Source organism: Mustela nigripes, chromosome 6 (assembly GCF_022355385.1).
Source record: "Mustela nigripes isolate SB6536 chromosome 6, MUSNIG.SB6536, whole genome shotgun sequence".
In the NCBI taxonomy this organism is placed as follows: domain Eukaryota; kingdom Metazoa; phylum Chordata; class Mammalia; order Carnivora; family Mustelidae; genus Mustela; species Mustela nigripes.
The window spans coordinates 82225798-82249743 of NC_081562.1; the positions used below are offsets into that span (position 1 = coordinate 82225798).

The 23946-nt window shown below is 40.5% G+C and overlaps 2 long non-coding RNA genes across 3 annotated transcripts in view; one reads left to right on the forward strand and one right to left on the reverse strand.

The window, feature by feature from the left end:
• LOC132019615 (uncharacterized) overlaps positions 1 to 7127 on the forward strand; it is a 30091-nt gene extending 22964 nt beyond the window's left edge. The window contains exons 4-5 of one of the 2 annotated variants that reach the window (XR_009404816.1): positions 1643 to 1887; positions 3453 to 7127. This is a non-coding gene — a long non-coding RNA (uncharacterized LOC132019615). The remainder of the gene's footprint in view (positions 1 to 1642; positions 1888 to 3452) is intronic. The other variant, XR_009404815.1, reaches the window with a different exon arrangement.
• LOC132019616 (uncharacterized) overlaps positions 1 to 22180 on the reverse strand; it is a 39931-nt gene extending 17751 nt beyond the window's left edge. Inside the window, exon 1 of the long non-coding RNA XR_009404817.1 lies at positions 21951 to 22180. This is a non-coding gene — a long non-coding RNA (uncharacterized LOC132019616). The remainder of the gene's footprint in view (positions 1 to 21950) is intronic.
• Positions 22181 to 23946: the final 1766 nt, after the last annotated feature.

Sequence of the window (23946 nt, forward strand, 5' to 3'; positions counted from 1 at the left end):
AGTGACAATATAGGGCACCTGCCTGGCTCAGTGGGTTAAGCCTCTGCTTTCAGCTCAGATCAAGATCTCAGGGTCCTGGGATCAAGTTCCACATCGGGCTTCCTGCTCGGTGGGGGGCCTGCTTCCCCCATCTCTCTCTGCCTGCCTCTCTGTCAAATAAATAAATAAAACCTTTTAAAAAAAATAAAGTGACAATATGCTATCTTCTAAGTGAGTTGTAATAACTAAGGATTACACTTGCACAGCACCTATCCCAAGGTAAGAGTCAGTAAATATTTGCAGCCTAAAGAAATAACTGAGAGGCACCTGGGTGGCTCAGGCAGTTAAACATCTGCCTTTGGCTCAGGTCATGATCCCGGGGGCCTGGAATTGAGTCCCACATCTGGCTCTCTGCTCAGCGGGGTGCCTGCTTCTCCCTTTATCTCTGCCTGCTGTTCTGCCTACTTGCCCATTCTCGATTTCTCTGGCAAATGAATAAATAAAATTAAAAAAAAAATAACCAAATGTATAAATTAGTGAATACCCAAATAGCAAATGTTCCATGAATTATTACCATAATACTATTACAAAAAGATGGGAAAGCATGCTTTCTTATAAGGAAAAGGAACCCGTGAGCAGGGTTTTGTGTCCACACATGGTGCCTGGGCAGCGTCGCTATGTTAACCGCTTGAGAATGGGCAGACACCTAGAGCTGGTTGCTTCCTGATACCCGAGGTCCACAGGCAGCAGTAGATAAAAGTGAGTGGAGATGTAGGGCCTCACTCCGGAATGGATGAGCCACAGACAGAGCGGCAGAGCCCTCAGAGGGGTGGGTATGTCAGAGAGGCCAAATGAGGAGGCGGTGGTTACAGCTCCAAAGAGTCCGCTCAGAGGGAAACAAGACCGTGTAATCTGGATCTAATGACAGCAATATGGAGGCCGAGGATGACTTTGGCAGAGACGGTTTTCAGGGAAGTGGTGGGACAGAAGGCAGAGTCAACCGAGCCAGTCCGCGAGTAAGGGGCGAGGAACATAGACATGGAGCTTGGGTTGGTTCTTTCAAGAAATGCGTCTGAGGGGGCGCCTGGGTGGCTCAGCAGGTTAAAGCCTCTGCCTTCGGCTCAGGTCATGATCCCAGGGTCTTGGGATCGAGCTCCGCATTGGGCTCTCTGCTCGGCAGGGAGCCTGCTTCCTCCTCTCTCTCTGCCTGTCTCTCTGCCTACTTGTGATCTCTCTCTGTCAAATACATAAATAAAATCTTTAAAAAAAAAAAAAAAGAAAGAAATGCGTCTGAAATTGGCAGAAGAGAGCCTGGGTGGGGGTACGTTGAAGAGGAGACAGGGTTGAGAGAGAGGCTTTTTTTGTTTGTTTTTAGGTGAAGAGGGTTAGCATATTTATAGTCTGAGAAAGGAATTGGAATTAGTTACAGGGGAGAGAGAGGATAATTAATAGGTTGAAGTTCCAAAGAGGGATCAGAGTGCCAGTCCAGCCCTCATCAGCCCCTGGAACACCCCAAAATTTAAAAAAAAAATGCATTCTTGTTATCCCTTCTTGATTCATCGATATGGCGCTGTACCCTCTCGCTTGGTCTGGGCTTGCATGTGCATTCTTGACCTCCTGCTGGATTCCCCTGACCTTTTACTTTGCCTCTTATTTCCTTTAGCCTGCTCTTACCCTTAAGGTCTGATGACGGATTTAGCTTATCAGGCACGGAGCCACTGTTCCCCTTGGCGACACTATTGCTTTCAACCTCAGCTGTTGCAACTCTTGGCCACCTTGAGCAGAGGCCCTGCCAAGCGCCCCCTCCCTGACTCGTCCACGTGGAGGGGAAGTGCTTCCAGAAGGAGCTCGCAGCAAGAGGATGAAATCCGGGTGCAGGGGGAGGTGAGCTTGGAGGCCAACAAGGAGGTGAGGAAGGGAGCCAGTGGAATTTCCACGCAGAGGGCGACTTGGACAATTCAGTTCCCTTCCATCCGATTCTGTACTATTCTGAATTTTTTTTTTCCCATGACAATATATTCTGTTAAAAACAAAACTTTTGTGTTTTAAAACAAAAACTGATCAAGGAGGGAAAGGAAGTGGGTTCCTGCCCTCATGCAACAGATACTTCCGGAACCCCGGGGAGACCATGTGCTGGTACGTGTAGGGGACACCGGTGAACAGGTTCCATCCCCGATCTCAGGGAGCTTTCCGCGCCGCAGGAGAGATGCACAGACATTAAACAAATCATTACACACTTCTTTATGTCAGTGCAGAAGTTAGGACTCTGGGAGAGTTCTCCTCTCCCTGAAAGGTAGGAGGCAAGGTCATTTGCTCAGAAAGGGGCTAGAGCTGGGTATGTACGGGGCTTGAAAGCCAGGGTGAAGATTAGGAAGAAGGTTGCAGGAAAGGGGGGAACACGTAAACAAAAACAGAGCTACGCATACTTCTTGCTTGAAGGTCTCCAAACCCAGGTGCCCCGAGCTTGACTTTTGAGCTGGTCATGCATGTCACGTATTCGCTTTAAGCAAATCCCTTTTCTTTAGACTCTGTTAATCACCATTCTCCTTTTAACTCTGCCAGCAAGGATCTCCTTTGGCAAACTATCTTCAATCCAATTGGCTATTGGTAATAGCCAATCGTGTCTTCAGGACTGTTCAGTGACAGGATAGATCTTTAGATTAAAAGCAATACAACTGTGTCCTTATTAGGTTCTTAATTAGAGTTTAATGTGCTTCTCTGTAGAGTCCCTCAGCCCTCCTCCCCTGGGCTTTGGCAAGCTCAGAACCATTGCCTTCCTAGGGCATTAGCACCATAGCCCTGGTTCAGTTTTAAGAGTGTTTTACCAATAAAGTGACTCAAGTTTTATCTAGCATATTTAAACAGTAACACCTTAGTCATTGTCTTGTAAATTATGTGCCTTGGAACTTTTTTCTTAATCTTACATATACATTTCTTAATATCATTCACTATTTTATGAGCATATATTTTCCAAATATTGGAAAAGAGAACTTAAAAAAAAAGAGAGAGAAGCATCTCCTAACATTTTTCTCTTGCAGAAAGCAGTGCTTTATTTCATTGATCCATAGGTTTATGGATCTCCAAATTTTTTTTTTTTTAAGATTTTATTTATTTGTCAGAGAAAGAGAGAGCCATGCACAGGCAGTGTGGGATGGGGGGCAGCAGACAGAGGGAGAAGCAGACTCCCTGCCAAGCAGCGAGCAGATGCGGAACTCCATCCCAGGACTCTGGGACCATGATCTGAGCTGAAGGCAGACGCTTACCTGACTGAGCCACCCAGGCGCCCCTGCAAATATATTTAGAGTTTGCTATTGTGTGCTGTACTAAAATCAGGGTCTTCAGATGTTAAAGAATAACAAAACAAGGGGTTGTGACAAAGAGAAGTCTTTCACTAATATTTTCTAAATAACAGATTCGTTTATTTTATGCACATCTTGTCTAAATCCCTCCATGCATTTTATTTGTTTTTACAGGAGGTATCTATCTGGGGCAGCTAAATCTGTTATGAGGTGTGAAGAAAGAGACAAGGAGAGACAAGATTTGTTGCTGAATTAAAAAAAAAAAAAAAACTGCCTATGTTTCACATAAGAGACAAATAATAAATGTTTACTAAATTGACCTAAATGGACCCGGGATCAAAGACGTGTTGGCTTATAGTTGAAATGCTCCTTGCTGTGGTATGCAGTTGAATCAACAGTACTGAGATCCAGAGCCCTCTACTGTATTGAGGCACCACGGCTCCCTGTGTTTTAGAATGCCAGGTTGAAGTCCAAATAAAGGAAACAGTACCAAGTAAGTGCTAACCCAATTCCTGCGTCCGGAGAAGTCCTCACCTTGGAGTCTGGTTGGGCGACTCAGACATTGCTTATCCTTAAAGCAGAAATAAATCAGCGACTGACTTTTTTCACCTCCTCGGGAGCAAGGGCTGAAAGCAACTTGGGAGTCTCCCACCCGGGGACCAGAGAGACTTGGACATGGTCCAGTGCAGTGGACAGAGCCTGTGCTTGCCTGATCACCCCCAGTCTGCACTCAAGGAGGTAGCAGTGATGGCTTCTTTAGACCAGCCCTCTGTTGGAATGGGGGCATTTTCTAGGTCTGTCACCCTACCCTGACATCTCCACCCAAAGCCTCAGCGAGCTTGTGAGGGGCCTTTCTGTGCAGAAGAAAAAGCTGCCCCCTCCTGGCAGGGGTGGGTCTCTGCCAGTATAGGGCCCTTCTGCTCCGGCCCTTTCAGGGGGTCCCGGAGCTATCCGTGCTCCTTTTCCTAAATTTCTGTTCTGTCAAAAGCCACCCAAATTTGCCTTGTGGCTGACAACAACAAACCCCTGCTGATATAATAAGGCTACCACACTTGCCCAGTTATTTTCAGAGGCCTTTCATAGTACTATGTGCCTCTGAAAAATAGAATTCTTTTATTATAAGACATATATTATCTGGCGTTACCCCAGGATCTGTTCTATACCCCTAAAATAACAGAACTAGCCAATGTTTCTACTTAGTTAGCCCTGGTCTACTAACCCAGAGTATATCATTAGCTTAGACCTTTAAATGTTCATATTCAACAATATAAAGGGCTCAACTGCCAATATCTACATGAGATATTTTAAAAGTTGAGTTTATCTCACCCTGGGAAGGAGGAAAAGGAAAAGACTAGTGTTACAGCTTGGACCTGGGGGACCCTTAAAGTACACATGGCACAAACCCATTCCTGGAAAGAATAACCTGGGTCACTGCTGACCCCACTCTCTCTGCCACTGAGAGACCCCAGCTTCACTCTTGCTGTGCATCTTTTCCAAACATCCTCCGGTCACAATGCCTACCATCGCCAGTGAAGGCACACAAGCCTCCCACTATTGTCAGTGAACTTACTTCCAGAACACAGTCAAGTCCTACTAAATCATGGTGGTCCCCTCCTCCTTTACACCTCCTATCTGAATTTCTGTGGGTCCCATGAAACATAGGCAGGCATCTCTGGTCACCTACCATCCACTGAGGGCTCCTTCCCGTGTTGCTGTTTTCTCTGTCCTATCTGTTAAACCAAACCCTGGGCTTCTCCCCACCCTCCTACCCAACCCCTGTGATCTCTGGAATTCCTGCCCCATAATCATTCATCTTCCTTACATTCCACTTCTTTCCTGGACATTGGCTCTGCTTCCTTGACATCACTGAAATAATCCCCCTGGTGACATTAGACCCCCTGGAGACTTCACCTGAAGGCTGTTTTTGTGCTTGCCATTGTCCTTTCTGTATTCACAGAAAGTGTTATGGACAAGTGTTGCCATAGTTACCCAAAACATGTCTCTCCTTGAGTGCTCCTCTCACCTTCCCAAAGACCTTGAGCTACTAATGATCACAACTTCTTTTATGCAGATCCTCTGGAGAGGAAACTCTAGCCTCTCCCCTCTTATTGATGTGTCATCGATATTGTCTCCCAGGGTGTGGTTTGTCATTTCATTCTTTGCAGTGTTTTTTGATGAACACAAACTCTTAACTTCAATGTGATTAAATCCATCAATCATTTACAGTTAATGAGCCTTATATAATATCTACAACATAACTTTTATTTACAATTTATAGTTTACCTTTATTTACTTAGGACTAACATTCATAATTTATGACCTTAAAGCCCTAAAGATAGTCTATGATATTATCTTCATAATGTTTGATAATTTTTGGCTTTCTTATTTAGATATTTGGTCTACCTGATTATTTTTTATTTCTGGTGTGAGAAAGGCATTCAACTTTGTTTTTGTCTGAAAGGAGGGTCAACTTCCCAGGATGATTTATTGAAAAAAAAAATCATAATTTCCCTACTGACCTGCAGTACTATAGTGCATTTGTTAATGCATCTATTTGGGAAGACTAGATTTTTCTCTGCCTGTACCAACAACTTATCTTAATTACTTTAGCTTGGTAGTACTTTATGTAAGCAATGTCTACTTGTCAACTCACCTATTTTTTTCCTTCAAAAGTGTCTTATTCTTGACTTTTTGCATTATGAAAAATTTATAATCAGCTTATTAATTTTCAAAAAAGAAAAACCTGTTGGGTATATGACTACTTTTTCACTGAATCAACTTAGAGACAGTCAACCTTTTTTAAACATTGTTTTCCAATCAATAAACATGGCCTATCTTCCCATTTACTTGGGCCTCCTTAAACATCATTTAGTAAAGTTTTATACATTTACCCAAGAAGTTTTTGCCTCTGTTATCATTTTTATTACTACATACTTTTTTTTCTATTATTTTAAAATCAGATGTTTAATTTTATTGTTCAACTACTGCTGGTCTGTGAAATGCATGCCAACATTTATTTGATTTTATTTCCAGCAATTTGCTAAATAAATTCTCTTGTTATTTCTACTAATTTTCTGAAGCATCTTTTGCAGTGTTTCTGCACAAAACCACATCATTTGCAAGTAATTTCAATTTTGTTTCTTCCTTTCTAAGCTTTGCAGTTTTACTTTCTTCTCCTTGTCTTCTTCCACTAGGCATGCTAAATTGAAAGAATTGTGTGGTGTTATAAGCAGATGTGTTACACAAGTTCCACTTTTGTAAGCATTTATTTGCAATAGTTCATTGTTATTAAGTGGAGAGGTAAACATATAATGATAAATGTTCAACAAAACTTTTTAATGTCATGTTAATGAAAACTTCTAAGATGTTACAGATGTTACAATGCTATCTCATCTTGATGCCATTATGTAAACTTCACAGAACTATCAAATTGTGCCTCATTAAAAATGCCATTTGAAGATTTTTCATTGGCAAATGTTGACTACCATGACATCTGATTACCTTGAACTAGCAAGCAAAACTTTGATGTTAGTAACATCATTTTTTACAATAGACTAGAGAGTAAGCATTTGCATTTGTATTGTTGCTTAAAAAAACAAAACAAAACAAAAAGACACAGACTTCATCTTTCAACTATTAAGTCAAGCCTTGGCAATTTAGTTTCTGCAAAACAATTGTCTTTTGCAATAATGTATTAATGTTCCAAATTTGAGATATATTTTTCTCCATGTTTAATTTGTAAATTTATTTGGTCTTATGTGGTATAAGAGCAATGATTTGTATAAGAGTGTTTATGTTTAGTTTTAGTACATATTTTAGTAACATTGTAATTAAAGTAGCTTAAATCAGTCCTGGTTGCCTGGTTGAAATGGTGTCTCATTTCATTACTTAACATTGGAGAAATTCTGTTCTAATGAGCTAGGAGACACTCCTTGGTCTCACTTTGGAGGACCCTAGCTTTGCTGGTCTTCCTAAATGTGTAAATCACCTACTTACATTGGGTAGATAAACCCGACTACATCTATTTCTCCACGGAGAAATAGTGAGGGCTCCTGAGTGCTCTTTTTAAAATGCAGATCTGCTTTAGCCTTTGTCTACTTAGAAGTATTCAATGACTTTATTTTTTAAGATGATGTTAGAAATTCTTTCTTTAGTTTTATTGAAATATAACTGTATAAATGTATAAGTGTATATACACTGCTAAGTGTAAATACACAGCATAATGACTTGACATACATATATTACAAAATGATTATTATCACAGTAAGTTAGCTAATATCCAACTCATACAGTTACAAAAAGAATTTTCCCCTTGTGACAAGAACTTTGAGATCTACTCTCTTTCAAAATTCTTAACGTAACTCAGAAAACTCTGTATAATGCACTTCCTATCCACCTCTCTAAACTCACCTTTGCAAACTGCTCCATTCACAGTTAACTCGAAGCGGAAACCTCAGCCTTCCTCAACCTTTGCTCAGACCAAACCCCAGAGTCACCCTCGGCTCTTCCCAATTATACAGCACATCAGCAACTCATTCAGGTTCTACTTTTAAAATATGTAGAAGCGGACCATTTCTTATCTCTCTCATACAGTTGTATGGTCCAGCCCACCAACCTGTAGTCACAACTCTGCAATAACTTCCTGATTAGTGTCCATGCCCTTACCCCTCTGTTAGTTTTCTGTTTCCGTAACAAATTATCACAAACTCAGCATCTTAAAACAACACTAATTATGAACTCGTGGTTCCGCAGCAATCTAATAGGCTTGGCTGGTTTTCTCATCTGGGAACTACAAAGTCAAAGGTGCCTGGAAGCTCTGGGGAAGAATCCACTTTCAAGCTCATTCAAGTTGTTGGCAGCATTCAGCTCCATGTGAGCTGAATGTAAGCTGCCCAGCGTTTCTGCTCAGAAACACGTACAGGCTGAGGGTCTTTACAGCATGGTGGGTGTTACTCCAGTGGCTGAACTGGCCCTGGTTGAGCATGGGAGAAATACACACAGACTCAATGCACTGCTAGAGAGTGTTTTATATAAAAGGTGCTCTGTGTGTGTGTGTATCTTTGAACAAATAAATGTTGCATACATAGGCTGGTCATGCTCTTGCATGACCATTTAATATGAGGCCCTTGCCCTGCTAGACTGTAAGCTTCCAGAGGGCAGAGGTTGGGATTATGTTACTCTATCCTCAGCGCTAAATACAGTGCCTGGCACAGAGGAAGCACTCAGTGAGCACATGTGGAAGAAATACTTGAATAGCATCAGTTAATGTTACCTTCATAATCAAGATAAAAGCACTTAGGTCTCTAATACTTCTGAGTGGATTTAGGAGAAAAGATGTCTATCAGAAGTAAACTTCTGCTCCTGAAGCAATAGTCCTGGGGCAAATCAACCAGAGAGAAGCAGGTCCTGTTCCAGTGGATAGATGTGGTCTGAGACTTGAACCCACAGCAAGTTGGGGCTGCTGGTATACCTAGCTCACTGGTAGGCTGATACTTTGAGACAGACCCATTCTTTGTGTCTTGTCCCTCTGGCAAGAAGACAAGGATGGAGATCCAGTGGCAATCAAGCCTTGGTCTGACAGGGAAGTCTAATATCACATTCAGCCCAAACACGGCCACCCCAAGGGAGACTATGTAGACTCTCAAAATTTATTACTTTAGAACTTAGGAGGCCGCATGGGGGATGGGTTGGTCAGCCTACCTGAATTTTCTTTATTGATCACTCTTCCCTTTGAGTAGGCCCTTCTTCCTTTTGTGAGGGCCTAGTATTGAGGGCTCAAGTCCATCTGAGAATGTGGGTGGGTTACAATGGCTCTCTATAAATCCACTCAACTAGCAGAGAAGATATCCAGATTAAATTGTGCAAAATAAAGACAGTTAACTCCTGCTGTTTGCAAAGATTTTTCTCTACTTCCAATACTATGGAAGCTAAAAGGAAGGGTTATACTAATCTATGGAACCTAGTCCATAATCCAGAAAATATTCAGTAAGCTAGTGATAAGCATGACTCATAAAAATCCTACCTCTTTAGCCAGGAACCCTAGCTCCACATTTTAAAAGTAGGCTTGTATTTGTTCAGTTCATACATTCAACAGGCATTTAAAATAATCATCATTCAACTTTTGTTAATGGTTCAAAAAAGAAAGTTATATTGGATAACCCCCTATGGGTGTTCTGTGGGTTTCTTGAATTTCCCCAGTACATATCAAGGTCAAAGCCAAGTAGACGAAACCACTTGCAGTGAGAGCTAATGGTTTGCCATATGATTTCAGATGCGGTTTTCTGATCTATCTGGGCTCCGTTCCCTGGTCTCTGACAGGAGGCGAACATTTCTTCTTCAGGGTTTTGAGAAACAATCAACAAGCTCATTATAAAATACTTTGCCAAAATACCATGCCACACACAACTGCTCAATAATAAAGGCCGCTTTGTAACTTCAGAGTGTTTTGAAAGTTGATCAGAGATGACGAGGGTGTTGTTCATTTTGGAGCTAATGTTTTGGTTAGATTTTGTTTTCTTTTCCCGAGGGGTGGTCCTGTGAGCAGCACTGTAGGTCGCGGGCGGGGGTCAGTGACTTAGGTCTGGCCACACGGGGTGGCAGGCATTTTGACAAGCCAAGGAAAGACAGCAGTGAATAAGTAGTTCTTGCCTTCAAGGAGCTTCACAAATGGGAAAGCAGAGAAAGATGCACAGTATGTCCTTGTGACAAGTGCTTTGAGAGCACAGATGCGAGTGTTGTGAAATAGAAGGAGAACCCTCAGAGAACAGCTAGAACCTGAGAGAATTAGCAAAGGGGAGAAGAAGATAGGAAAATATGGTCCCAGAGGCGGGAAGACAGAGAAAGCCAGAAATCTTAGAGGAACTAAAAGTAGCTCTGTCTGGCTGAAATGCAGAGAAGAGTGGCCTCACAGTGAGGTAGTGAGGACTTTCCTCCACATTAGAGTTTAAACTTTTTCCTAAGGGCAGGAGGTAACCACTAATAGGTATTAAACAGGAAAAACAGCAACAACAAAAATCAATGCAATTAGAAAATAGACAAAAGACACGCACCATCATTTTATTGGGGAGGATATACAGATAGCAAATAAGCACCCTGAAGAGGTTCAATATCATTAGCTATTAGGGACATGTGTATGAAAACTCTGGTGAGCTATTACTCCATGCCTAACAGAGGAGTTAAAACTAAAGATAAGGAGAACACCAAATGTTGGTGAGGATCCTGAGAAACTGCATCATTCACAATTTGCTGTGGGAATGTAATTGGTAGAACCACTCTGAAAAACAGTTTGGGAGTTCTTCATAAAACCAAACATGCAACTACATACCACCTAGCAACTATATTCTTAGGTACTTACCCCAAGAGAAATGAAAACTTATGCTTATACAAAAATCTTTACATGAATGTCCATAGCCACTTTATTGGTTATAGCCAAAAAACTGGAATCAATCTAAAATGTCCTTCCACAGGAATGATTCCACAGACTGTGGTGCATACTTACTCTAGAACTACTCAGCCATAAAAAAAGAACTAACTATTGACACACAACAACTAAATGTGTTGAGTGAAAAAAAAAAAACAATCCCAAAAGGCTACTTACTATATGATTTTGGTTCTCTAACATTTTTGAAATGACAAAAGTTTAAGAATGGAGACCAGATTGGAGGCTGCTGAGGGTGAGGGACAAGCCAGTTGTAGGCTGTGCTAAAGGGAAGCGGATGCAGTTAGAAAGGACAAACTGAGGGGTCTCTGTGGTGTTGGAACTTGTCTGAGATGGTTGATATATGCATCAACAGACACAGGTAATAAAACTGTATGGAGTTAAGAAATAAGTCAATCAGAGAAAGACAATTATCATATGATCTCTCTGATTTGAGGAATTTAAGAGGCAGGGCAAGGGGGTTGTGGGGGAAGGGAGGGAAAAATGAAACAAGATGGGATTGGGAGGGAGACAAACCGTAAGAGACTCTTAATCTCAGGAAGCAAACTGAGGGTTGCTGGAGGGTTGGGGAGAGGGACAGGGTGGCGGGGTGATGGACCCTGGGGAGGGTATGTGCTATGGTGAGTGCCGTGAATTGTGTAAGACTGATGATTCACAGACCTGTACCCCTGGGGCAAATAATACATTGTATGTTAATAAAAAATGTTTTTAATTAGAAAACTATATGGAGCTTAATAGGCACATGTGTGTCCATTCACTAACCACACACTACTACAAGTAAAATGCTGAAATATGAATAAAATAGGTACATCAGAGCAATGTTAAAATCCTGGAGGTGACACTATCCTGTAGTTTTGCAAAATGTTACTACTAAGGGAGCTGGACAAAGTGTACAAAACATCTCCTCATATGATTTCTTACTATTGCCTAAGAATCTACAGTGATCACAATTAAAAAATTCAATTAAAAAAAAAGTCACTCGGACTGCCTTGTAGAGAATGGATTTGAAGCAGAAGCTGTCCCACTTCAGTGTCTGGGCGGCTTATCAAACAGATTACTGGGCTTTACCCCCAGAATTTCTGAGACAGGCAGTCTGGGGTGGGGCCTCAGAATCTGCATTCCTCCCAAGTTCCCAGGTGGTACTCAGACTTCCAGTGAGGAAACTGTACTTTGAGAATTACTGAAGTAGAGGATCACTGTGGCTTTCCCCCACTTAAGGGGAGAAACAGAGTTTGGCTTTTCCTCAGTGTTGCTTTTTACCAAGAGTTGAGTCTCATCATGGGCTTCTGGATAGAAGGCTAGGTCTTTGTGTTCTAAGGCAGCTGTGAAATCCCTGGTTAGGGCAGTAGTGCTTAAAGGATTGCCCCTTGAGCATCACCTAGGAACTTCCTAGAACTGCGAAGTTTGGGGCTTCCCCCTGGATTTAGTCACTAGGAAGTCCCAGGGTGGGACCCAGCCACCTGTGCTTTAACAAGCCTAGCAGATGGTTCTGACATGTGCCAAAGTTTGAGGACCCCAGGTTTAGAGAGAGGCAAGAAGAGAGGATGCTGGGACACTATTTAGGCCCTTTTGAGTTAATATTAACAGATATGACGGGCTTTCCGGATGTATCTAATTCCAAAACAAGATGTGGCACAGGAAAAATCAAGGTGTGGTCTCCATAGGGTTGTAATTATTGGCTTCTATAGTCTCTTACGAGTAGACACAAAAGGCAACAATAACTTACTGCCTTCACAGCCAATACTGGCCTAATTAACCAATTTAGGGATCATAAAGCCCACAGAAAGAATAAGCCTAAGATTGACACTAAGTGGCAATTAGTGGTATTAGGCAATGCCCATTATATGCTCATAAACATATCAACATGTTGATCTTAAAAGGGAATACAACCAGACAGTGTTCATCAGCTGCCAGGCTTTCAAGAGCCTCTTATTTACTGCAAGTCACAGGATCAATAGCCCCTTGAACAATTACATTTCAGGTTGGTTAATTCCACCAACCCCAAACTTAATCTTTCAGCTACCTATTGCAAACCTACTCCAGTTTTTCCATAATGTGCCAGGAGGTTTCTGGAAGTAAAGAGCAGTATCTGATTTCTCAGTCCTCTTCTATTCCTAGCTGTGATTTGAGATGTGGCTGACTGTCAACATTCAGAGACACGTTAAGTCCCTGGGGACCACAGTTCAGGGTGCATGTGTGAGCCAGTGGGTTTATTACTGACTCTGTGCAAATGAGTCATCGCTGCTCTATTTGTGGAACGGGGCAAAGATCGCCGGGTCATCGTCAATGCCTGACTTGGCTCAACAGCTATCTAAGTGGATATTAATTTGGAATAGGTTTACTCACTTATTGCTCTGCTTGCAAATTAACGAGTGGTAGTCTAAAACCTGTAACGCTTTTTTAGTACATTGTTAGAAGAAAACTGACAGTTCTCAAAAATGCTCCTTTGTTGAGAACTTCCCCACGGTCTTCTTAAATTTCTCACTAACATCTGACTTCCTGAAGAGATAATATGGTGTAGAGGAAAGAACCCGAGTGTTGAAATAAAACAGATTCATGTTTAAACAGCAGAACTGTCACTTCATAGCTGTTTGGCCGAGGGCTTAAGTTCTCTAAGCCTCAAGTTTCCATCCATAACATGGGCTCAAATGCCTGTCTTGTGTGATTGATTTGAGAAAAAACAAATGACAATGTACAGAGCATGGCATGCATTTGACACAATGTTAATTTCTCCTAGTGCTGGGGAGAATCCCTTGGTCTTGGTGTGAGTCTCTCCCCCATAAACTTAATAATTTATGGAAAAAATTCCAATGACTGTATGACAGGTCCACTTTTCTTTTCCTTGGTTTCTTTTCTCCACTGTTTCAGTCGGCTTCAAGTCAGTCCTGAGGTTCAGTAAGTTCTAGTTCATTTGCCAAGTATCCTGTCACTCCTTTTATGGTCTGAAAAGTGATATTCATATCTGGAAGGCATCCAAGACATAATGATACTCCAGCTCATGATTGTCAGACAGGACTGCAAAAAGCATACTATAAAATATTAAAAGGAACAGAATTGTTTTCTTATACCCTCAAAAGAGCTGAACGAAAAAAAAAACAACTGAATGTTTTCACCAGGATGACCCAAATCATACTACGATACAGGATTCTAACAAAATGATGTAGTAGGATACAAGTTGTTAGTATTCAGCTCCACAGATAATAGTAAACTCACTCTGTGTGGGTGCATCAGGCCTTTGGGAATTCTGAAAATAAGTTTTCCTTTAGCGTAAATATTTTAAATATTTGGGGGGAGTAGAAACCAATAGACATAGAATCTAGCTGAAAATCAGTTTGGTTAGATAACATAATATTGTGTAGCAGTTAATGCAAATGCCTCTGGACTGGGTGTATATTCTCCAGCTAGCTACAGTCCCTAACCCCTTGCTGTCCCATGCCCACTAGCCCAGTTGCTTCACACATTACAGGGCTTACCATGTCCCCGAGGCATTAAGTTTGCAGACCCTAGTCCCAATCACTTAGATCAAATAACTGGGTTCTTGTTCAGGCAGCTGGACTCCAACAGCAGGACCCTCAGCAGCACATCAGAGCTGGCTTTTGGGTAAAGTTTTGCCTCAGAGATAGTCACAGTTTCCTATAGTTATTAATCTTAAAGTAACTTGACTCTATTGTCTTTTGTTCCTTCAGAATTTCCAACAATCTTGTAAAGAATCTCTGTATTAAATGTGATCTACATTAGTGTTTAAAGCAGCTAGTGTTTTTTTTTGTTTTTGTTCCACTGTTTGGACTCTGACCAATGTGGAGCCAGATTGAACACAATTACAAAGGAAACCCAAGCTCAGTATGTGGACTTACCTGTATTCATAAACATAAAAAGGTAATCAATAGTCACCAAGCACTTAAAGAAAATCAACACCATGAAAGAGAAAAAACAAGAGGAACAGAAGAAAGACTAACCCTAGAGACGAGGAGATGGCTCGTTCTTGTGGACAGACAAGAACTTACACCTTAAAAAACAATTTATACTAGAATTAAAAACTTTTAGGTGGAGGGAGAATGGGTGATGGGGTTGAAGGAGGGCACCTGTTGTGATGAGCACTGGGTGTTGTATGCAGGTATTGAATCACTATATCATACACCTGAAACAATATGACACTGTAAGTTAACTACCTGGAATTTAAACAAAAACTTTAAAAAAAAAGTTTTTGCCACCTAAAATGAGAACAGGCTGCTATGAAAATGGAGCAGTCAGGAAATGGGAAAGATATTATTGCAATTAAAAATACAATTTCTTGGATGAAAAAAAAAATGGTCTGAATAATGCATTGGATGCCTAGAAGAGTTGATGATACAGAAGGTAAATTCAAGGAACTCTTAGCATATATGAACAGAGAGCCAATGAAGTGGGAAATAGTGGTAGTCCCTAATATGTGCCCAACTGTTCTAAGAGCTTTAATTGTTACATATTTAATTTTCATAACAACTCTCTGAGCTGAGAACTATTATGATTTACAGAGAAGTTAAGTAACATGCCCAAAGTCACACAGCTACTGGGGCAACAGAGCTGAAAGTGGAATCCAGGGACTCTGACCCAGAGACCTTGCTCTTCAACAAATATTCCCTGTTGCTTATTTAAAACATAGAAGAGATGTTTAACAACATGGAAAACATATTTGTGAAGTCCAATAACCACCTAATTAGAATTCCAAAAGGAGCAAACAGGATGAATAAGAGGAAGGAAATAATTAAGAAACAAGAATAGAAAATATACTGAGCTGAAGAAAGACTTGAAAGACCCTAGTTAGAGTCGAGAATAATAACTTAAAAATTAACGTATTGAGGTGCTTACTTGTGAAATTTTAGAACTCCAGGACAAAGAGAAAACTTAAAATCCTTCAAAGAAAAAAAAATCACTAGCTACAGAATACTTATATCATATTAACATCGGATATTTTATATATAATAATGGAATGATGGCTTGTAAATTATGAAGTTTTGGACTTAGACTTCTGCACCCAAACAAATAGTAATGAGGTGGGCAGGCAAAATAAAGATGTTGTTGGACATACAAGAATGAAGAAAGTCTAGCATTCATTGCTATTCAAACAGACAAACCAAGAAAATATGAAGTGTGTCTTAGTCGGTTTGGGCTGCTGTCACAGAATTCCATAGGCTGGGTGGGTTATGAACAACAAACATTCACTTCTCACACCTCTGTAGACTGAGAAGTCCAAGATCAAAGTGCTGGCAGATTCAGTGTCGGGTGAGAGCAGACTTCCTGGTTCTTAGCAGCTTCTTCTACCATCCTCATGTGGCAGAAGAAGTAAGGGCTCTCTGAGGTCCCTTTATAAAGGCACTAATCCCATGCAAGTGGGTAACACCCTCATGGCCAAGTCACCTCCGAAAAGCCCCAACTCCAAATATCATCACACTGGGGATTAGGTTTCAACATATGAATTTGGGGAGGACATAAAAATTCAATTTACAACAAAGTGGTTCGAAGAAACAAAAGGACGTGATATAAAGGAAACATCAGCAGCTGACTATGAATGCAGAAATGAAAGACTCAAAAACAAAATTAAAAATGAACTCATTGGCCCAGAGCTTGTGAAAGATTCTCTTTATGAAAATATAAATGACAGTAATATATTTCACTTCTCTGTAACTCCAAGCTCAGTATCTCGTTCCACCAGGAAAATGTTTACGTAGCCCCAGTGTAAGTAACGTAAATGACATTTCAAATTATTATTTGAGATTTTCAAATGTGATGTTCATGTAAGTTTTTTTTTTTTAAAGATTTTATTTATTTATTTGACAGACAGAGATCACAAGTAGGCAGAGAGGCAGGCAGAGAGAGAGGAAGGGAAGCAGGCTCCCTGCTGAGCAGAGAGCCCTATGTGGGGCTCCATCCCAGGACACTGAGATCATGACCTGAGCCGAAGGCAGTGGCTTAACCCACTGAGCCACCCAGGCGCCCCATTCATGCAATTTTTGAATACCTAAGGAATAATGAAGAAAACCAGTAAGTGTCACTAGCTCTGAGGAGATTTAAGCCAAAACAAACAAACAAACAAAAAAACCCAAGAATAAAACAGATAGTAATTGTTAAGGAAAACTTGACTGAGATCAAACAACTCTCCCCCACTTTGGGGAGGAAAACACTTTGCTTCTACTGTTTTTTTTTTTTTTCCTTCAGAATAATGGGAACATATCCTTTCCCAATCATGTCTCAACTATTCTTCAAAGGACAAGCAACAACATCTTTCAGAAATCCTAGAGAAATTTCTACATAGCAGTCTGAGACATAGGCAATGGGCTAAGATCAACTTAACAATTTAGAGGTGTTATATCTGAAGTTATCTGAAACTATCTCAGCAAACTAACCACTTTTAGAAGTTAAATCACAAACACCTCCTACTTTGCATTTTCAATTTCCACAGTTTACTAACAGATTAAATTAAGGTGTAGGAAAATACGATGAGTAAAACCATATAAATTTATAACCACATAGTACTATAATGTTCTGTTTGTCTATTTCTCTTTTGCTTCCTCAACTTCAAATACTTCATTTACAACTATCATGGTGTCTATGTCACCTCATACAAGAAAAATTAATATATACAAAAGTTCTGGTGGTATGAATCCTAATATCTTGGGATTTTCACAATATGACTAAACCAAAGCTCATCTCAAAAAAAGTTATTTCCTCTCATATATTTCAATAGGCTTAAAAAGAGTCATAATTTGAAACAGCAAGGTAACATACTAATATGTCCTGTTAGAAATTTGATTATCTCTTATAACCACCAAAATGGACTGAATTTATTTATCCAGTTTGAGTCATATTGGTGAACAATGACACTTTGTCTTCTGGAGTTAGTGGGAGAAAGGATGTGGGAAGATTGATTTAAGAGTACGTTTAACTTGCTTTGAAGTCAGATTTGTTTGAACTAGGAGTAAATTCTTATGCCTCATCACCTATGAGTAAAATAGAGCTTAGCTTTGGAGCTATAGTTGAGAAATTAATGTACTTCATCTACCTCCCCCAAGTCAGGATGTAAAAATTGATCAAAATCAGTGTCAAGCTTTGACAAAATCACTTTGATCAAAATCACTGAAACTTTGATCAGTGTCCTATGACTGCTCATTAACCCTTCCATTTGTTTAAAAAACATTTATTGAGACTTCCCTATGTACGGAACACTGTACTAGTCTCTGAGGACTTACCGGGGAAACAGACAAGTTGCCTGTCATCAAGGGAGGTGAAGTTTGTCAATGAAATGACATCTAATATGGACGATAGACTCTAATTTAGAAAGATTATTCTCTGTCTCTCTAACTGTAAATTCACATTTACAAAATCAGATACTCCTACTGAAATTAGCTCTATTCTGATTTAAATGAAATTCTTTCGAAAGCTGTACACAGTCCAAACTGAAGAGAAACTTCCTTTTAAACAGGACATTGTTATCACATTGTTATCTTCCTTTGCTCCTGGACACCATTAGAATAATAAATGACCAAAACAAGAAAGGGAGATGAGTCATCAGCAAAGTCTTTCAATAGATTTTTCAGATGATGTCATTACAAAGAGGCATAGTGAGTGACTTAGAGTGGAATAAGCTGAAATTCACATGCCCACTGAAAGGCCCACTGATGAGGAATCAGTCAATTTGTTCCACTGAAACTCATAAAAAGTCTCAAGACTTGAAGACACCAAGGTGTTGATATAGCAAAAGGTTAAAATCCAGGTAATAAGCTGGCAATCTGCATTTGAAATGGTTAAACACAGGCAGATCTTCTCCTCTAATTCACACTGGACAGGTGTCAACCTTCTGCTACCCACCATCCATCACCTCTTCCCAAGTGACCATAGGCTAATTTTTTTTTTTTTGTAGAAATTATGCAAGAGGTGTTCTAGACCTGAAAGCAGCACGTGCAACTGGGGAAAGTAGTGGGTCAGAGTGACACATCTTTGAATGCTATCTTTTTAGGGAACTCCAGGAAAAGGCCAGGTCATGGCCCAGTAACCCTAGAGGAAAGCCTTCCATCCATTAGCTCCTCCCATTTACAGCAGTTCCAGTTAGTCTTTGAGTGTTTCACTCTTAAATATGGATAAACAAGTCTTTTCAGCAAATGGTGTTGGGACAATTGAATGCTCACATGCAAGAGAATGAAATTGGGCTTCTTCTAAACACCATATACAAAAAAATAACTCAAGATGCATCATAGACTTAAATAGAGGACTAAAACTGTCAAACTCTTAGAAGAAAATACAGGACTAAATCTTTGTGACCATGGGTTAGACAAAGCCTTCTGAGATAAGACAGCAAAAGCACAAGCCACAAAAGAAAAAAAAATAGATACATTGGACTTCATTAAAATACTTTTGTGCCTCAAGAAAATGCAAAGATAAACCAAAGAATGGGAGAAAACTTGGAAGTCATATATCTGAGAAGGGACTTGCATCTGGGATACATAAAAAATAATTTTACAACTCAACATTTAAAAAGGCAAATTACCATTAAAAATGGTCAAAGAATCTGAAGATACGTTTCTTCAAAGATAATATACACATGGCCAATAAGCACATGAACAGTTACTTAATATCATCAGCTACTAGAGAAATGCAAATCAAAACCATGAGCTACCACTATATACCCACAAGGATTCCTATAATCAATAGGACAGATAATGACTATTGATGAGGATGTAGGGAAACTGAAACCCATATATGTACATTGCAGGTAGGAATGTAAAATAGTACAGGACTTTGGAAATGTTTCGGACAGTTTCATAAAAAGTTACATTTAGAGGGGTGCCTGAGTGGCTCAGTCAGTTGTGTCAGCTCTTGATTTCAGCTGAGGTCGTGGTCTCAGGGTACTAAGATCAAGCCCCAAGTTGGGCTCTACACTCAGCAAAGAGTCTGCTTGAGACTCTCTCCCCCCCCTCCTTGCTGCTTCCTCTGCTTACATGTTCTCTATCAGAATAAATAAATAAATAAAATCTTAAAACTTACACTTAGAGTTATAATATGATCCAATAGTTCCACTCCTAGACATAAATGGAAAAGAAATGAAAACGTATATCCACATAAAAACTTGTACATGAATGTTCACACCAGGTATCCATAATAGTCAAAAAGCGGAAACAGCGTAAATGTCCCCAAATGTATGAATGGATAAACAAAATATGGTATATCCATACAATGGAATATTATGTGGCAATTAAAAATAATATACTAGGGGCGCCTGGGTCGCTCAGTGGGTTAAGCCGCTGCCTTCGGCTCAGGTCATGATCTCAGGGTCCTGGGATCGAGTCCCGCATCGGGCTCTCTGCTCAGCAGGGAGCCTGCTTCCTTCTCTCTCTCTCTGCCTGCCTCTCAGTGTACTTGTAATTTCTCTCTGTCAAATAAATAAATAAAAAATCTTTAAAAAAAATAAAAATAAAAATAATATACTATACCTATTACAACATGGTTGAATCTTGAAAACATTGTAAGTGAAGGAGATCAGTCATAAAAGATATTTTATGATTACATTTATATGAAATGGCCAGAATGGACAAATATACAGAAATGGGGAATAAATGAGTGTTTTCCCAGAGCTAGGTTAGAAGAAGCAAGGGAGAGAAGATTGATTGAGGGGAAATAGGAAACGACTACTAATGGGTGTGGGGTTTCTTTTTGGGGTGATAAAAATGTTCTCAAGTTTAATGTGGTGATGGGTGCAAAACTCTCTAAAAATAGTGCAAACCATTGCTGTGTTAGCTTTAAATGGGAGAATTGGGTGGTGTGTAAAGTACTTTTCAGTAAGGCTGTTACAATAATGTGAATGGGGCAGCTACAGGTTATCAAACATCCATGGAAAGCCTCCAATGAGAGACACTAATGAAAAAAAAAAAAACAAAAAATGAACTTGGAGGGAAAAGATACAATGTAAGAGGAAAAAGAAAAGGTAAAATAAAATATTTTTATTAGTGTCCTCAGAGAGATAAGGGAAAGTGCTGCATCCCATTTTTTTTCAAGATTTTATTTATTTGTTTTAGAGAGAGAGAGAAAGTGAATGAGTTGGGGAAGGAGCAGAGGAAGAGAGAATCTCAAGCAGACTCCCTGCTGAGCACAGAGCCTGACATGGGGCTTGATCCCAAGACCCTGAGATCATGACCAGAGCCAAAATCAGGAGTCAGATGCTCAACTGATTGAGCCACCCAGGAACCCCTCTTACATCCCATTCTCTTCATAGCAGACCAAACTGCTACCAGGGAAATAAAGAAAGAGCCCCTGAAAATACAAATATGATTACAACCAAATCAAACAGACACAGGCTGTCAGAACTATCCCATAAAGTAAGACAAAAGATAAAGAGATGTAACCCAATAGAGATAAGATAACTAAATTGGAGAGCAACTCAGCAATATCAACAATAAGTTTTCTAGAAAAAATGAGCAGAGGATATGGATAGCCAGAAAAATTCCTATGGCTTAAGGACACGAGCTTCCAGAATTAAACAAAAACAAAAACCAACAAAACATGGTTCCAGGGTGGCTCAGTAGGTTAAGCCTCTCCCTTCAGCTCAGGTCATGATCCCAGGGTCGTGGGATGGAGCCCTGCATTGGGCTCCCTGCTTGGCAGGGAGTCTGATTTTCCCTCTGCCTGCCACTCTCCTTACCTGTGCTCTCTCTCTGACAAATAAATAAGTAAAACCTTTTTAAAAACAAAACTTCACTGAACACTCTGAAAAATGGATTTTTAAAAAATTTATCTCAAGGCATCTTGAAATTTAACGACTCCAGAATATATACTTTATTTTAGATACATATATTTTTATATACATGTACACATATGTGTGTGTGTGTGTGTGTGTGTGTGTGTGTGTGTGTGTGTGTGTAATTCTTAGAGAAGGCTTAAATACCCTGAACATATACAGGAATCAATGTCTTCAAAATCTGAGGGGGAGAAAAAGACTTCAGGTCAAAAGTTCTATACTCAGCCCAACTACCAATCAAGTATGACAGCAAGACACTTTCACATATGCTCAGATTAAGAAAAATCACCACCCATGCACCCCTCCTGGGGAATGTACTAGAGAATATGCTTTGGAAAATGAAGAAATAAACCAAGAAGAAAGAAGTCAGGTGACCCAGGAACCCGGGGCCCAGTACAGGAACACAGCAAAGGGAAGGACTGAGGGGAGAGCTCCACTCAGGACTAGAAAGTAATTCGTGTTGGGATACCTGGGTGGCTCAGTCAGTTGGGCGTCTGCCTTCAGCTTGTGTTGTGATCTCCAGGTCCTGGGTCCACCTCCCATTGGGCTCTCTACTCAGATGCAAATCTGCTTCTCCTTCTGTCTCTTTGCCCTGGTTTGTGCTCTCTCTCTCTCTCTCTTTCACTCTCTCACTCACAAATAAAAGAATTTTTTAAAAAAGAAAGAAAGTAATTCCTGTCCACTGGAGCAGAAGGGAAGAAGGATAGAAACCTGGGGGTGGGGGAGGAGTGAAATCAATGAATAGCTGATGTAGGCATTAATTAGTTAAATATTGTACAGATCTCGTGGAGCAGTTGGATAGATAGACGAGCAGTTACAGGAAAAGGAAAGGAAACTAAAGAGCCGTTTGTACAAGGAAGAAAATATCAACACTGTTTGACTCAGCAGTGGTCAATGTTTACATAGCTATGATGGTGTAATCATGAACTGATATGTAATTCTAGAAAGTGTGATACAGCTGTATGAGAAGTGGTAGAAGTGGCTAAGGGGGATGAGACCACCAAGACGTTTAAATAATTTCAACAGTGAATACTGGCCAAAGTTGAAAAAAATCAAAATAGAGAAGTCACAGTTTTAAAACACAAAGAGAAAACCCAAAAGAAACAGTTAAATTGAAAGTTATTGAGGGGAGGGGCGCCTGGGTGGCTCAGTGAGTTAAGTCTCTGCCTTCTGCTCAGGTCATGATCTCAGGGTCCTAGGATAGAACCCTGCATTGGGCTTTCTGCTCAGCAGGGAGCCTGCTTCCTCCTCTCTCTCTCTGCCTGCCTCTCTGCCTGCTTGTCATCTGTCTGTCAAATAAATAAATGAAGTCTTAAAAAAAAAGTTATTGGGGAGGGGGTGTGATGAAAAGAGGTGGGGTTACCAGCTGCTGATTTTGACTAGAAAAACTGCTTGATTTTTCAGACCATGTGCATGTATTAATTGGAATAAACTATTTTTAATCCATTTTTTTAAATGACAGCACTGAAAAACCAACGTGAAGTGTAGACACAGGCTGTCAGAAACTTGACAGGGTGGGGGAAAGACATGTTCTTTTCTTTCAAGGACCACCATCACACTGAAAGCCAAAGTGCCATAGCTAAATTTTCACTCTCGACCATCTGGGAAACGCTCCTTACTCCCAGGATGTCTAGTTCTTTCACAGATTTCTTTAGCATCCAAGGGCGGTCATTCTACCTTGCAAGAAAGACATCCTACGAGAAATAAGCATTGCCCAGTGCTGACTCTTTGGCTATGTTTTATGATCAGGAATAGGTTTCCCATCAACAGCCAGTGCATTTAGAAGGAAGCCAAGGAAAAAGGACATTGTTCACGTGCTAATCTCAAAGCCTGGGGCTTCCAGGTAGAAAGGTGAGCAAGATTGAGTGAGAGTATCCTGGGGCTCTCCTGGGGAATCAAATCAGGGGCTGTGTTAAAGGTCTCAGGGGCTGGCCTCATTCATCTCCTCTGAAATTTGCAAGGCCCGACAGCCACAGGGCAATAGACTTCTCTTTAAACCCAATCTTTGAGACCACCTTAGATTAACAACCATATTCTATCCTTTCAACCTCTGCCTTCATCCTAAATCCCAGAATATGGACAGAGTAAACAATCAACCCTGCTACACATAAGGAATTCTGTGGGACAAACCATATCCAGCTTCACAGAGTATAGGCTTTCATACGGGCTAACGTGCCTGCTGGTTCTGGCAAACCCAGTTGGCCAGTTCCACAGGTCTAGCATTTGAAGACTCCCAGTCCATTCTGCCTTGGCCAAATGGCCAGTTGTGGGGTTTTCCACAGTTCCAAGCTAGGAGGGGAGTTTTTCCTGACCAGTGGTCCCCTAGATGCCACACTCTTTGAAGACCCCTGTCTACCTATCTCTGTCAGGGTCCCATCTTATCATTCCTTAGGGCTTCCTACATTCTTAGTCTCATGCAATTATTAGCCTCTTGTTATCAGGAGAGTGAGCTGCTCAGTACTTTC